This window comes from Mustela lutreola, chromosome 6 (assembly GCF_030435805.1).
Source record: "Mustela lutreola isolate mMusLut2 chromosome 6, mMusLut2.pri, whole genome shotgun sequence".
NCBI lineage: Eukaryota > Metazoa > Chordata > Mammalia > Carnivora > Mustelidae > Mustela > Mustela lutreola.
Genome location: NC_081295.1, coordinates 56,271,884 through 56,285,794, shown reverse-complemented (window position 1 = coordinate 56,285,794; position 13,911 = coordinate 56,271,884). Strand labels below are relative to the sequence as shown.

General features: G+C 40.0%; 1 long non-coding RNA gene across 1 annotated transcript; it reads right to left on the bottom strand.

The window, feature by feature from the left end:
- Positions 1-9,910: 9,910 nt before the first annotated feature.
- On the bottom strand, positions 9,911-12,132 carry LOC131833142 (uncharacterized). Its single transcript, XR_009354336.1, has 2 exons — positions 12,001-12,132; positions 9,911-10,164 (listed from the first exon to the last, which is right to left on the bottom strand). It is a non-coding gene; the product is annotated as an uncharacterized LOC131833142 (long non-coding RNA).
- Between the last annotated feature and the right edge of the window lie 1,779 nt (positions 12,133-13,911).

The following is a 13,911-nucleotide window of genomic DNA, read 5'->3' as shown; positions in this document are numbered from 1 at the left end:
GTGTATAAAGTATACCAGCTTCCTACAATCCCTAGATCATTGTCTTTGACAAATGTATGGTTTCTCATTCAGTTTCAGTTTCTTTCTCCATCTCGTATCATCTACCTCTTTACATCTTCCCAAGTACTTCAAGGTCAACTCTCCATCCCCTTTCTCAGGGGCTCTTGTAAGAGTAGAGAAAAATCTTTTTCTTCTGCAATCAAAGGCTTGCTTCTGAGTAATAATCCCCAGGGTGCAACTCTGGTGATAATGAAACATCATTATAAGAGCAATTTAATCATTGTCTCTAACACCTCCATTGAAGAATAGGATTGTGGCTTTCCCTTTTAGCAAAATCAAAGTGTCCACTAAAGTGTTTTCTGAAATTTAAGAAAGGACAGCCTTCATTTAAATGAATCCGAAAATTGCTGACAACCTCACTAAACTTTTAACTGGCTTTTAGAAATCAAGTTTTCAGGGCGGCTGGGTGGCTCAATCCTTTAGAGTATGACTTCTGGTTTTGGCTCAGATCATGATCTCAGGGTTGTGATACAGAGCCCCCTGCTGGGCTCAGTGTGGAACCCGACTGTAATCTCTCTCCCCCACTCCTTTGCCCTTCTCCCACTTGCACTTTCTCTCTTTCTAAAATTAAAAAAAAAAAAAAATCCTTTAAAAAATAGAAATCAAGCTTTCAAAAACAAAAAGATTTCTAGTCTCCGAGCCCTCTGTTTTATATAGACTATTTTCAAACATTAAAAACATGTTGCATGGTATTCTGATGTTTAGCTCATGTCTCTAACTCATTTCAATGAAACTCTTATATCTAATGCCTCTTGGAAAAGAGAGAAGTAGAGGGGGAAGTGGCAAGAAGAGCCAGATAGTAATGGAATTTGCCTCAAAGAAGAAACTGCATGCCCTGAGCAATATCCCAAGTGGGATCACTAATAACAGATTAATAAAAGTTTCAATGACCTTCCCATTTCTGAAATTAACATTACGAAGGAACTTTGTTTTAAGCTGATACAGTATTTTTTGTCTAATCAATTATAAAACAAATTCTATTCATCTTAATTTAGATAAAATAGTTTCCAACCACAGGTGTGTTTTTTATGGAACAGTTTCATTACATATTGAAGACTTTGCATATGCTTAGGCTAAATATCCTTGTTTTTGGTATGGGCATAGATGGCAGCATCAACACACAGTATGATTTATTTTTTAAGTGAACCTATATAACAAATTACCATTGTATGATCATTTCAATCCATAAATAAAAAATCTGTTTATCCATATAAACCAACCATTTTAAATACATTTTATTAATAATAAAAATTCACTTACCTAATGTGTAAATCCTTTTCCCATCTGGCATAAAATATAATGATATCCTTTATTTTCATTGTTCATCAAACCATTGATTTCAGAATTAGAAATTCAGATGGCACATGGATATCTTCTTCATTCCACATTCAACTGTGGGTGGTTGATATATTGATACAGATACAAAGAAAATTCATTAAAAATGATGTTTGGCTTTGTGAAAAAGATTCCAAACTAATACGTTAAACAGTAATGACTTATTAGCTATTAAACTGTTGAATAATATAAATCAATATAGCTCATTGGTGAAACTGGGATCAGTTGGTTAACATCTTTATAGTATTTTACAGGTTTGAATAGAAAATTTTCATGCTGTTTTCAACAGTAAGATTAAAGTTGTGTAAATGGTTAAAATCATATTAGATACAAACTCACCAATGACTATTTGATTAGTGATAAAATTACTGATTAAATTGTTATACAATTAATAGAATAACAAAATTTTTGCTGTATATTTTTTCTGAAGGAACTTTGAAGTCTTCCTGTATTTTTTCATGAACTTAGCCGATTTTTTTAACTGAAGTTGCTTCTGGAGTAGCAGGTGCCCAAAGTCCACATATTTTATACCATAATGTGTGAAAAACATTAGACTTTTGGCAGATATTAAACTTCTGCCTAAGACCATCATATCTGGAGCAAATCATCTGAATCATTAGCGATTAAAATAAGACTTCATGGAAATAGTTTTTAAAATGGTCAACTTGAGGATGCCTGGCATCTGCCTTCAGTTCAAGTCATGATCCCAGGGTCCTGGGACGGAGTCCTATGTTGGGCTCTCTGTTCAGTGTGGAGTCTGCTTCTCCCTCTCCCTCTGCCCCTTTTCTCTTTCTTATGCTCCCCACCCCTCACTCTCAAATAAATAAAATCTTAAAATAAATAAATAAATGGTTAACTTGAATTCAAAAGCTGCTTTCCAATTTATGATTCATACAGACTGCCTGTATTTACTTTTGCTTTTCATTTATCAACTTTTAAATAATCTCTGGCTCTATAAAGACAAAGAGGAAGAAAGCAGGGGGAAATCCAGAGTTTCATTTGTGGTTTGAAGATATGACCAAAAAAAAATGTCCTAAAGGGAAGTTAAAATTCCTTATGAGATACACATATATGATTTGCAGATTTCAACAACTCTTGGCCTTCAGGAAATTGGGTGCTTCAGATTTGTCCGATAAGCTTTATTTCTTCTGTTGCATCATTACTGTTTAATTAGCTTGTCACATTAGGGCCATTTCTAATACTTTGTGTAAAGATTTCATCTCTCTTTTGTACAATGGCTTTTATATTACTTGACTGCAAGGACTATATTGTAATTGTCATATACTATGCATTTTAATCACCCACAAATCATAGCACAAAACCTTACAAAGTGGGCTTTCAATAGATTATAATCAGATAAACTACACTATTTCCATTATGTGGGCTATTAAGCTGATGTTAAAATGGGTCTAAAGCAGTGTTTATGATCATTTCCAAAAATCTATCAGATTAGCCTTCAAGTGAAAATATTGAAAAATACAGTTTATAGGACCGGATACAAGATTCATACCCCTAAGAGACTGTGATAATACCAGATGGCAGGTTGTCAACAATGGTATTCTGCAGTATTCACAGAAGATATGTATCAGAGTCTAGTCAACACAGCTTCATTTTCCAAATAGGACCTTAATTTATATACCACTAATGCAACCAGGGAGCTCATCATGTTCATGCAATTAAAGTAAAAATATTCCAAACTGTTACTAGTGATTTGGGAAACAGAGGCAAAAGAAATGGAACTTAAATTAAAATCTCCTTATGGCTGGCTTTGCCCAGGGATAGATCCCGGAAACATGCAGAGTATGACCTTCCTCAAGGACTCAGGGCTGCTTTTGTGCCTTAATGTTTTAAAGGAACCTTATCTTGGCAGCAGCTGGCCCCTCAATGTCCTAAAAGCCTTGCTTCCACATTCCTTGGAGACTTGTGAGATCCCTAACCCCACTAATTAAAAAGTATACAATCTGTCATTACTCACAATCCCACTATAGCTCTTGCTGCCCACAGGTCCTATCCCATGAGGAGGGAAGGGGGGAAGGTATAGGCAGAAGAGATAGGAGGCTCCTGGCGAACCCCTGACTGGGCCCTGAAGCTACAGGTGGAGACCCTGAGATAGAGCTGCACAAGAGATAATGGAACAAACGAAGAGGGCACAAGAATCTCAAAGGCCTCTAGCTTCCCAGTCAGTTCTCATTAAATGACTGGCACTAAAAGCCCTCAGTGGCAACCTATTGAGACCCTTCTCACTCTGGAGAGCTTTCTTTACTACTCTCAGCTTCACTTAATAAGCTTTCACTTCACTTCACCCTTTTGTGTCCATGAGATTCATTCTTCAACTCTGTGAGACAGGAACCCTGCAATCCTGCAACCATAGTCCCTGGTGTTTACTCTTGTCTTTGGTCAGAGGAACACCCTTTTTTTGTTGTTTTTTTTGCCCATTGCTCTCACACAAACCCAATATGTAACTGCGGATCAGACTCTCAGCAGTCAATCCGAAATGAGAAGAATGCTTTGAAGTGGGGGGGGTGGGAGGTTGGGGTACAAGGTGGTGGGTATTATAGAGGGCGCGGGTTGCATGGAACACTGGGTGTGGTGAAAAAATACTGAATACTGTTATGCTGAAAAAAAAAATGGAAGACACACACACACACATGCGCACACTTCACAGCAACTCTGAAATTCCTCAGTATAGACAAGGTGAAGGCCTCCTTCCCACCCCCCAAGAAGTAGGGAATTCCATGATCAGGTCTGACTTTGTGCTCTAAAAAGACTGGTCTGTTTAGTTTATATCCATGGCCTCTGGTTTCATCTTCTGAGAATATCTTCTTGTCTATTATACTCTTGGGGCGCATGTGAAGTGGTTATTGGAAAGTTCTTCTTGGAGGTTGACCAGCCTTTGTATCCCAGTTCCTCAAAATTCATGTACATATGTTACAAGCAGGCATAAGTTAGTAAGAAGTAAGAGTATAATTGTGGTTATAATCAAAATATTAAACAACATTGAAGATAAAGCAGTCGTTTCCATTCTTCTCAGAAGTCTGTGGCTTCTGTAATGGGCATTTCCTGTTTCTGCCTACCCTGCATCCTTTTCTGCTATTGTTTTGGTAGTAGTAACAAAAGAGCTGAAGTTGAGTCATCATGAGACTGCTGCATTAGTATCTGCTAAAGACTTGAAGTCATTTCTGGTCTGGTGTTTTTCTTCAAATCTGTGAGTTACTCAAAAATATTTCTTCTTAAGTTAACCAGAGTTTGAGGCTCCTGGGTGGCTCAGTGGGTTAAGCCTCTGCCTTTGGCTCATGCCATGATCTCAGGGTATTGGGATCAAGCCCTGCATCGGGCTCTCTGCTCAGCGGGGAGCCTGTCCCCACCCCCCCCACCTGCCTTCTTGCCTACCTGAGATCTCTATCAAATAAATAAATAAATAAAATCGTTAAAAATAAATAAATAAAACCCACTCATTTCAATCTTAGTCTGTCCTGACCACACCTAAAACTCTTTCTGAAGATTTCCCTTCACAAACCTTCTAACTTTCCTTTGCATTCAGGTTTTGTCCCAAGCCATTTCCTTCCAAACAACCACCTCATTTAGGACAAAATTACCTTCTTTTACCTTCAACAAAATGCATTCCCATTCCTTATTTTTTTTTACATATCTCCCACATACAGAGCTGTTTCCCTTATTTCCATCAGTCTTAGTTGCAGTTAGCAGAATTTTGTACTCTTAGAAACACCTTAATCTCTAGTGAAGACTAAGTATTAACCAATTGTGAGCTGTTACAACAGAATTCTTTAGATGGCCAATTTATTAATCAGTTAAGCATAAAATATGGTTACCAACAGATTTAGTATTGTTTTCTATGCAGTAAGAAGTCAAAAGCACAAACCTACATCCAGTAATTAATGACTCAGCATTTTATCTTATTTTAAAAGACCTAGATGTCTAACAAATTTAATTCCATTTGTCATCCAAACAAAACTATAAACTTTCAGGTTACCAAAGACTCTGAAAGCGATCTCAGCAATTATCCATGAAAACTTTGAGACAGACAATGAACCATCAGTTTAGTCATCTTTTTGCTAACAACCCAACAGAGTTAACACAAGGTTATTTGACCTTCAGTAAACCTTGATAGAATAAAAGTTTCACATTTACTGCTGTAAATTCTAATTCATGTCTATCTTAATTAAACCAACAAACTTAACTTAGTTTAAATACTGATTTATGTTCCACCTGGGCCCACCCCATTTTCAGTGTTTACCTGAGACATAGGTGGAGAAATTTAGAATGGGAAGTGTTATGTCCGGCGGTGCTTTTCTTGCTCCTTGACAGTGAAGAGAGAAGGAACCATGGTGCAGGAGGCACTGAGGATGATCTAGAGGCCAGTTATCCAAGCCACATCCAAGTTGGTGCAGAAACAGGAGAAGGGGGAGACAGAAGAAACAAAGTGCTGCCAAAGGAAGAGAAAGCGTTCCCGATTTTAGAGCTCATCAGCCAATAGAGGAGCAGACATCATGTTTTCCTACCAACAAGTGGGGGAGAAGTTAGGCAGTCCATGTTGAGCCAGAGAGACAGGGAATTTCCCCAAAACAAAGGCAGTTTCGGCAGCTGCTTGGGAATATTCCTTAAACTCTCCATCCCAAGTTAGACTAGCCTCAGTTGGCTCCAGTTATAGTCATTAACATGGGAAATGAGTGAGGGAGAAGCCCCCACATCTATCAGGAAGAATATATAGAGAGAAAGTCAGAGTCCCCTTTGCTAAGGATGGCCTGTGTATCCTCCAGCAACCTGGGTTTACCAGGCGGTGGCTTACTTAGATAATTATCACCCAATATGTCAGGAGGGAGTTTACTAGCTGACCCATTCAGGCAAACATATTCTGCAAAAGGCCCTTCGGTTGGGGTCTTGGTGTAGAGAAATGAAGGTATCCTAGGTCCGTTTGCCCTATTTCCTGCAGAGGAGATCTAATTGATAGATCCACTGAGGCCATGCAGTGTTTCAGGAGCTCAGTCCTTTCCTAGGTTTTACAATACAATTTGTCTCCAGTGGGTTAAAAGGCACCCCAAGGTAGAGCCCTTGGGAACTAAAGAAGCCTATTGAGGCCATGCTCCCAGAAAAGTAAAGAAGGTCAATTACCAAATCTCCCCTGACTCCTGGGTGGAGTCCCACGCAGGATATGTCAGAGGTTCCCATTTGTCAAAAGCGACTGGAGGCATCCCGCAGACAAGACATCGCTATTGACCATGGTCTTGCCTTCCCATGAAGGCATTCCTGCCATAAAAGGCCCTGGAGGGGTGCCAGCGCCCCTTCCCTACCCCAGCACATCCTAGGCTGCTGATGGGTGCCTGGTGAATGGACTAAAATACTGTCCCATACCATGCCATCATCTGTACTGAAGGTTGCATACTGTTCTGCCATTTTAACCCATGGGAAATACTAGAAAATTTTACAAGGGGAAATTACTGAATTCTGTAGCTCTAAGTAGTTGTAAAGGACACTGACAAGAAACAGTAAAGAATGAAATCCATCATGGTCTAAGCGACATTCCAACACATGTGGTCCTTACAGCCAACTTCCCTAAGAAACGGTCCCCAACTTCCCTAGGAAATAGTCCCAGTTGGGTTTTAATTCAATCGAGTACTGGTTTCATCTGGCTCCCTGTGGAGGTCCTGTGGCCAGAAGTGCTAGACAAAGTATAAAGAGGGGATCACATTAGATCCATCAAGAGGAAACGTCACATGGGAGTCTTAGATGGGCAGCTGTCCTGTTTACTTAGGTGGCTGTCCCATGCCCAACACAGACAACTTTATATAAGAACAGGAATAAAGAGAGGGCATCAGGTTTCTGGGTCTTATTACCATTCCGGCCAGGGTACTAACTTCAAGCAAAGGTAGACATTCTCCTCCCCATAAAGTAGCCATGGGCTAAAGGATTACAGCCTGAGCAATCAACATGGAAGTGTTCCAATAAGACCATACTCTTTGAAAAGCCCCTGAAATGAGAGTAAAGGGAGAAGTGAGAAAGTACTCACCAATTTTGCACCGAAGCTCAGCATTCAAATGTAAAGACTCAAAGTCCCACGTTTGGGTGCCAAATGATGAAGTTTTAGAATATAGGTGAGGTTCAGTGGGGTGGAGTCCAGAGCTGATGACCCAGAAAGAATTCTTGAGGCATCTTTGGTGCAAAATGGTGGTTTATTAAAGCACAGGGACAGGACCCGTGGGCAGAAAGAGCTGCTGCCCTGGAAATGTGAGGGGTGGCAGGTTATGTAGGATGGGGTTGGGGAGGTAATAAGGAACTTTCATATGCTAAAGAGGACCTATAAGATACCAGAGGCATTGAGGCCTTGACATTGTCAAGGTCATGTTTCCCTCCAGCAAGGTATTAACATTAAGATAGTTGGGAGAGGGGTGCCTGAATGGCTCAGGGGGTTAAATCTTCTGCCTTCAGCTCAGGTCATGATTTCAAGCCCCACTTCGGGCTCTCTGCTCAGCGGTGAGCCTGCTTCTTCCTCTCTCCCTCTCTGCCTGCCTCTCTGCCTACTTGTGATCTTTGTCTGTCAAATAAATAAATAAAACCTTAAAAAAAAAAAAAAAAGACAGTTGGGAGATTCCTAAAGAATGGCTCCTATGTCCCACCCCGGAGTGGGGGTGGGAGAAGGTTGCAGGGTATCAGCTTTTGCTTTGTCCTCAACCAGCCTTCCGTTCCCTCATCAAAAACTACTTATATTTCAGAATGAGGGCTCTATACCTGGGGCTTTGGGTGGACTTTAGGTGACCTGTAAGCCTTCTGCAATTATATATCTTCTTTTGGTTAAAAAAAAAATAGCTTTGATCAGATTATTAAAGGACCCTGCAACGCATAAAATTCTAACGATTACTGCTCTACAAATTTACTTTCAATTTTTCATTAGCATACGCGATATTACTGAAAATTATTATTTTTCTTTGAAGAATGCCTTAATGCCTATAATACTGATGAGGAAAGAGAAGGCAAGCTGAGGACAAAGCAGAAGCTGACACCCCACAATGCCCTCCGCCCCCATGGGATCTGTGTGACATTCCTTAGGCTGCCCTAAAGCTAAGGAAAGGAAAAACAAATAGTTAACTTACAGAGATCACAATCTAGTGAGGAGATTCGAGTCTCCCTCAGTTTACAAATGTCTCAGTAATTTACAAGAACAAAGCGTTTCTATCAATGGCCTAGCTTCCAGAAGGAAATATAGGTACATTTAAATGTCCTTATAACCTGCAGCCACTGACAGATACTTGAAGTGGGCAAAATGTAATGTTCCTCTAGGAAGCTCCAGACTGTCTTCACTGTAATGCCTTGCTAGAAGGAAAAGCAACCTTAAATTGGCAATGGCAAGGTCTCTGGTATCTTATAGGTCCTCTTTAGCATATGAAAGTTCTTTTGAAATCTCCCTTAAAAAAAAAAAAGAAAGAAAGAAAGAAAGAGAAAAAGAAAAGAAGCGAAGGGAAGCTTTCCTCTTCCTTACCTCCCACAACTCCCAAGTATATAATCAACCAACCCTCAAAACCACTCAGCAGCTCTTTCTGCCCACGGGTCCTGTCCCTGTGCTTTAATAAACCACCTTTTTGCACCAAAGACGTCTCAAGAATTCCTTCTTTGTTGTCAGCTCTGGACCTCACTCCGTTGAACCTCACCTATATTCCCAAACCCCATCATTACTTGTAGAAATTTACTTGGAAATAAACCTATTCAATATTAGAATGTATCTGCAAAAGACATTATGAAACTTATCTCCCTGGAGGTTCTTAAATACAATGTAAATTGTTTGATTTACATTTGTCCTTAAAAAGATTGAGTTGGACATCTTGTGAATTCTATATTTTTAAGATTCTATCTTTTGGGAAAAAATAGGGTGGTATCTAAATACAAAATACCGTATGGGGTCAGAATCTGGCCCACAGTCATTAAGGACATAAGTGCAAAGATATTTAAATGGGAGGTGTTCAGTTGAGAAAGAAAGGTAGAGATACTTTCTTCAGTTCTACTTATGGGGAAAAAAAGGCAGAAGGAAATGCAGATAAAACTAAACGTCCTTATAAGCTGCAGCCCATTGACAAATCCTTGAGGCACGCAGAGTCTAACCTTCCTTCAGGAAACTCCCAAAGGTCTTCATGTTAATGCTTTGCTAGAAGGAAGAACAGCCTTAGCTGGACAGTAGCTAGGCCTGCGGGATCCAGGAAGTCTTCTTTAGCATATGAAAGTCCCTTTGGAAACTTCCCTTCATCTTTCCTCCCCCAGCTGCAAATTATACCATCAGCCCTTCCTCACAACCTCAGTGCTGCTGCTTCTGCCCAGGAGTCCTATCCCTTTGCTTTAATAAAACCACCATTTTAGCCCGAAAATGTCTCAAGAATTCTTTTTTGGCTGTGGGCTCCGAACCCCAACATTTTCTACATCAGAACTAGCATGTGGGAGGGTAAAGGACCGAGGTAGGTGCGGATTCATTGGCAGGCGCTGGTACACTCATCCAAATGAAATGTCAACATGATTTTTTTCCCCCAGCAAACAGATCTCTTTATTTTCACAAAAGTATGAAACAGATTCAAAAACAATGGCAAGAAAAATAAGGAGGTTTCAATCAGGGAGAGAAGGAGAGTGTTTCTTCAAGTACACAGTTTGCAGGCTTGGGTAACAGTGTAAATTGGGGCATGGGGTGGGGAATTCATCAAAAGGTGTTTCATCTCCAGGCAGCTCTCTGTAGAACTCGGCGTCTATCTCAGTGTGCACAGCCATCCTGTTCCACTAGTTAAAGACAGAACATGAAGAAGACTGCATGTGATTTACACTGCCAAGGGAATTTGGAAGACCAGTGTACTTATTCAAATTGGAATTTAGCCCAGACTCTATTTTTGTCAAAGGAAAAAAAAAAGGGGGGGGAAAGAAAAAAGTTTAAGCATTTTAATAAAGCACAAGAACATCAGTTAATTGGGGATATGGCACACATTCTTCAGGCTCTGAGATTTCTCTTCAATTCTGTATAAAGGGTCAAGGGTGGTTCTTGATATACCAGTATCTTCTTTATTGAAAAACATAGTTGCTTATCTATTGCCTTTTAAAATATCTGTGTGATAGATTCTGACTTCTGATCTTATCCTTGCTCTTCTCCACTAAGCACAACTGTAGAGTCTAGAAATGATGCCCCAGATAACCAAAAGGGGGATCCTGACAATGGGCGTGAAAGGGAGCTGGTTTGGGGCTTTCGTACTGGAGAAATGGTGCAGAAGCAGGCATCTTTCTGCTCCCCACACAACATAGAAAGACCACCCAGACCCATTGTTTTCTGATCACCAAATTACCAGAAAAAGAAAATCACCTAGGTGTATTTGTTAGGAGTGAGTTGGACAGTTCCATAGTCAGGGTGGGATTCTCAACAAGAAAATATGGAGTCAGGACAGCTAAGATCAGACAGCACTGATATCTGGTTTTGCAGCTTAGCCAGGACCATTCTAGCATTCTGCTTTGTGGCCTTTGCAGAAGTCACTTCTGCAAAATGTCCTAAAATAAGACAATTAACCACAGAGCATTTGTCCCTATCATGGGCAAGGGACAGTTAAAGCTTAAGCTGCCAGATGTCAGCAAAAAATGACCATCAGCTCATAAACATTAACCTAATAGATATACAGACATGTGACCAGAGCCCTGATTGGCAAGACTCAGCACACCCTGATTGCTTAAGCTAGTTCCACAAAAGAGTTCATAAAAACCCCTAAATGTAGACACTCCAGGGACAATCCTCTTGGGAGTCTTTGTCTCTGGAAGTTTTGTGCTCTTGCTCAATAAACCTTGCTCTACTGCACCACTCTTCCTCTGGTTCACCTCTTCATCCTCTGAAGCTGTGTGACCAAGAACTGGGGGCGCTAAAGTCAGAGAATTCCTGCAATACATTTTTCTTCTGTTAGAAAAGGAATCTCTCTCACAACCACAGATGAGCTGACACCACTGTCAAGGATAACCAGCTGAGAGCCCCACTACAAATAAACAGCTGAAGGAAACATTGTCCTTCCTAGCAGGGCCTGTGATTCCCTTTTTTCACTTAGATACGAGGCATTTAGTGGAGCTGGTGGGAGGGACCCAGGTACAGCTGGTACTTGGTCAAGGAAGCATCTCTGTCTTCATGAGCCCAAGAGTCTCTAGATCATAAGCCCTAGGGCAGCTAAAACAATGGTGACAGGAGAGAAATTACTATAACCAATATTAAGGCAAACTGCTTAGCTATGATGATCAAAACAATGAAATATCGTCAACATTGTAGAAAATAGATCAATGGAACAGAGTAGAGAATCCAGAAAGAGATCCACACAAATATACCCTACTGATTTTTGACCAATGTGCAAAAGCATGCAACCATGTCAGTGGAGGAAAGATAGCTTTGCAAAAAATGGCCCCAGAGCAAATGGAATTCCATAAACAAAAGAAAAAAAGAAAGAGAGAGAGAGAAGAAAAATATAAAAGAACCTCAACCTAAACCTATTTACTCAGACAAGATTTAACCCAAAATAGACCATGAATTTAACTTGGGACTTTTAGAAAAAACATAGGACAAAATCTTTGGGACTTTTGGCAAAGAGGTTTACTTACAGTTGACATCCAAATCACAACCCCAAGAGAGGAAAATTTGCTAAATTGGCTTCATCAGAAAAATCTTCTCTGCAGAACATCGTAGGAAGAGTCAAACTACAAATCATGTATCGGACAAAGCACCAGTATCTGAAATACATAAATAACTCAAAATCCATCAGTAAGCAAATGATACAATTAGGAAATAGGCAAATAACATTGAAAAGCCCTCACCAAAGAAGAAAGAGAGATGATAAATAAGCACAAGGTGTACAACATCATTAGCAATCAGGGAAATATAAATTAAAACCACAATGAAATATTACTATATACCCACCAGACAGCTAAAAAAATATTGACAACAGCTGAGAAGGATAAAAAGAAACTAGATTACTCATATATTGCTGGTAGTAATATAAAACAGTACCATCAGTATGGCAAATTTGGCAGTTCCTCAAAAAAATTAAACATGCAGTATCATATGACTCAGCAATAGAACTCTTGGACATTTACCTCAGAAAATGAAAACTTTGTTCTCTCAAAAACTTCTACATGAATGCCCATAGAGGCTTTATTCCCAATTGCCAAAAACTAGAATCAGTGCATTGTACCTGAACAGTTGAGTGATGAAGTAAACAGTGACAGACATGTACCATGGAATGGTACTCACCAATCAAAAGGAATGAACGATGGATACACATAACAACATGGAGAAATCCCTAGGAAATTATATTCGGTGAAAAAAGTCAATCCCAAAAGGTTACATCATTTATGATTCCATTTATATCACACTGCTGAAATGATAAAGTTGTAGAAATGGAGGACAAATTCACGGTTGTCAAGATTTGGAGAGGGGATCCTGGTTGTGTTATTAAGAGCCATTGCAAGGTAGCCCTGTGGGGTTACAAGTGCTCAGTGTCTTGACTGTGGTAGGAGATACACAATCCTACACAGGTGATAAAACTGTATAGTACTAAACACACATGCACACAAAGGAGTACAAAAAAACCCTGCAGAAACCTGAGTAAGGTTGGTGGATGGTATCAATATCAATATTCTTGATCTGACATTGTATTACAGCAGAAGCCTATGTGCTTGAGGATTGGGGGTTTGGGGTTTGCTTGGGATGGTCCTGACTATGTTTTTCTGGCTCTGTTCCTGTGTAGGAACAGGGCTGACTCACAGTAGGTTAATACTGGTAGGGTCAGCTGCTCTCAGGAGCAATGAGTGGTGTGAAGAGCTCAGGACCCAGGACATAGGCCATGATCCATGACGACCATGATGACCCTTCTGAAATGGGGATCTTTCTTTACATGCTCAGAAGCATTACCCGCATTTTTAATCCACATACCTGTGTTCCAAACCCCAAGTATTTGAAACACAACCTGAGTTATTTGAAATCATTATGTTATTCCAGCTTTCAAAGAGAAAGTAAAACTATTTCATTAGTGTTTCTTCCCAAGCGACTTTCCCCATCTGTTGTACTTTAATTTGGCTGGAATTTTGTGTGTTGAAGCACACAGTGGAGACAAGTCAATTATGAGGTAACTTGATGCTTCATTTAAAGAGCTGTTGAAGTGTGAAATGATTCTCAAGCCTCAGATATAAGCCTGAGTGATGGAACACCCAGAATAACTCCTGATCTGTGAGGACCAAAAACCAGGCAGGCCAAGGGGAAGAAAGTTTGATGTCTCAAGTTGATTTCCTTCAGTTTCCAGCAAAATTAAAAGTTCATTATGTAATTTGTGTTGTGGATAAAGCAAGGAATAAAAGCTACATCTTTATAAAACTGGAGTGAGTGCATGTCCTTCCCTTAGGTCTCCCAAACCTTTCCCCTTTTAGTTTTCACCTTCCAGATAGCCTCCTCCTCACAATGTGGGGAGATAACGCATTTGTTTATGTTTCAAGGAAAAGAAGGTCTCTTTGCTCCAT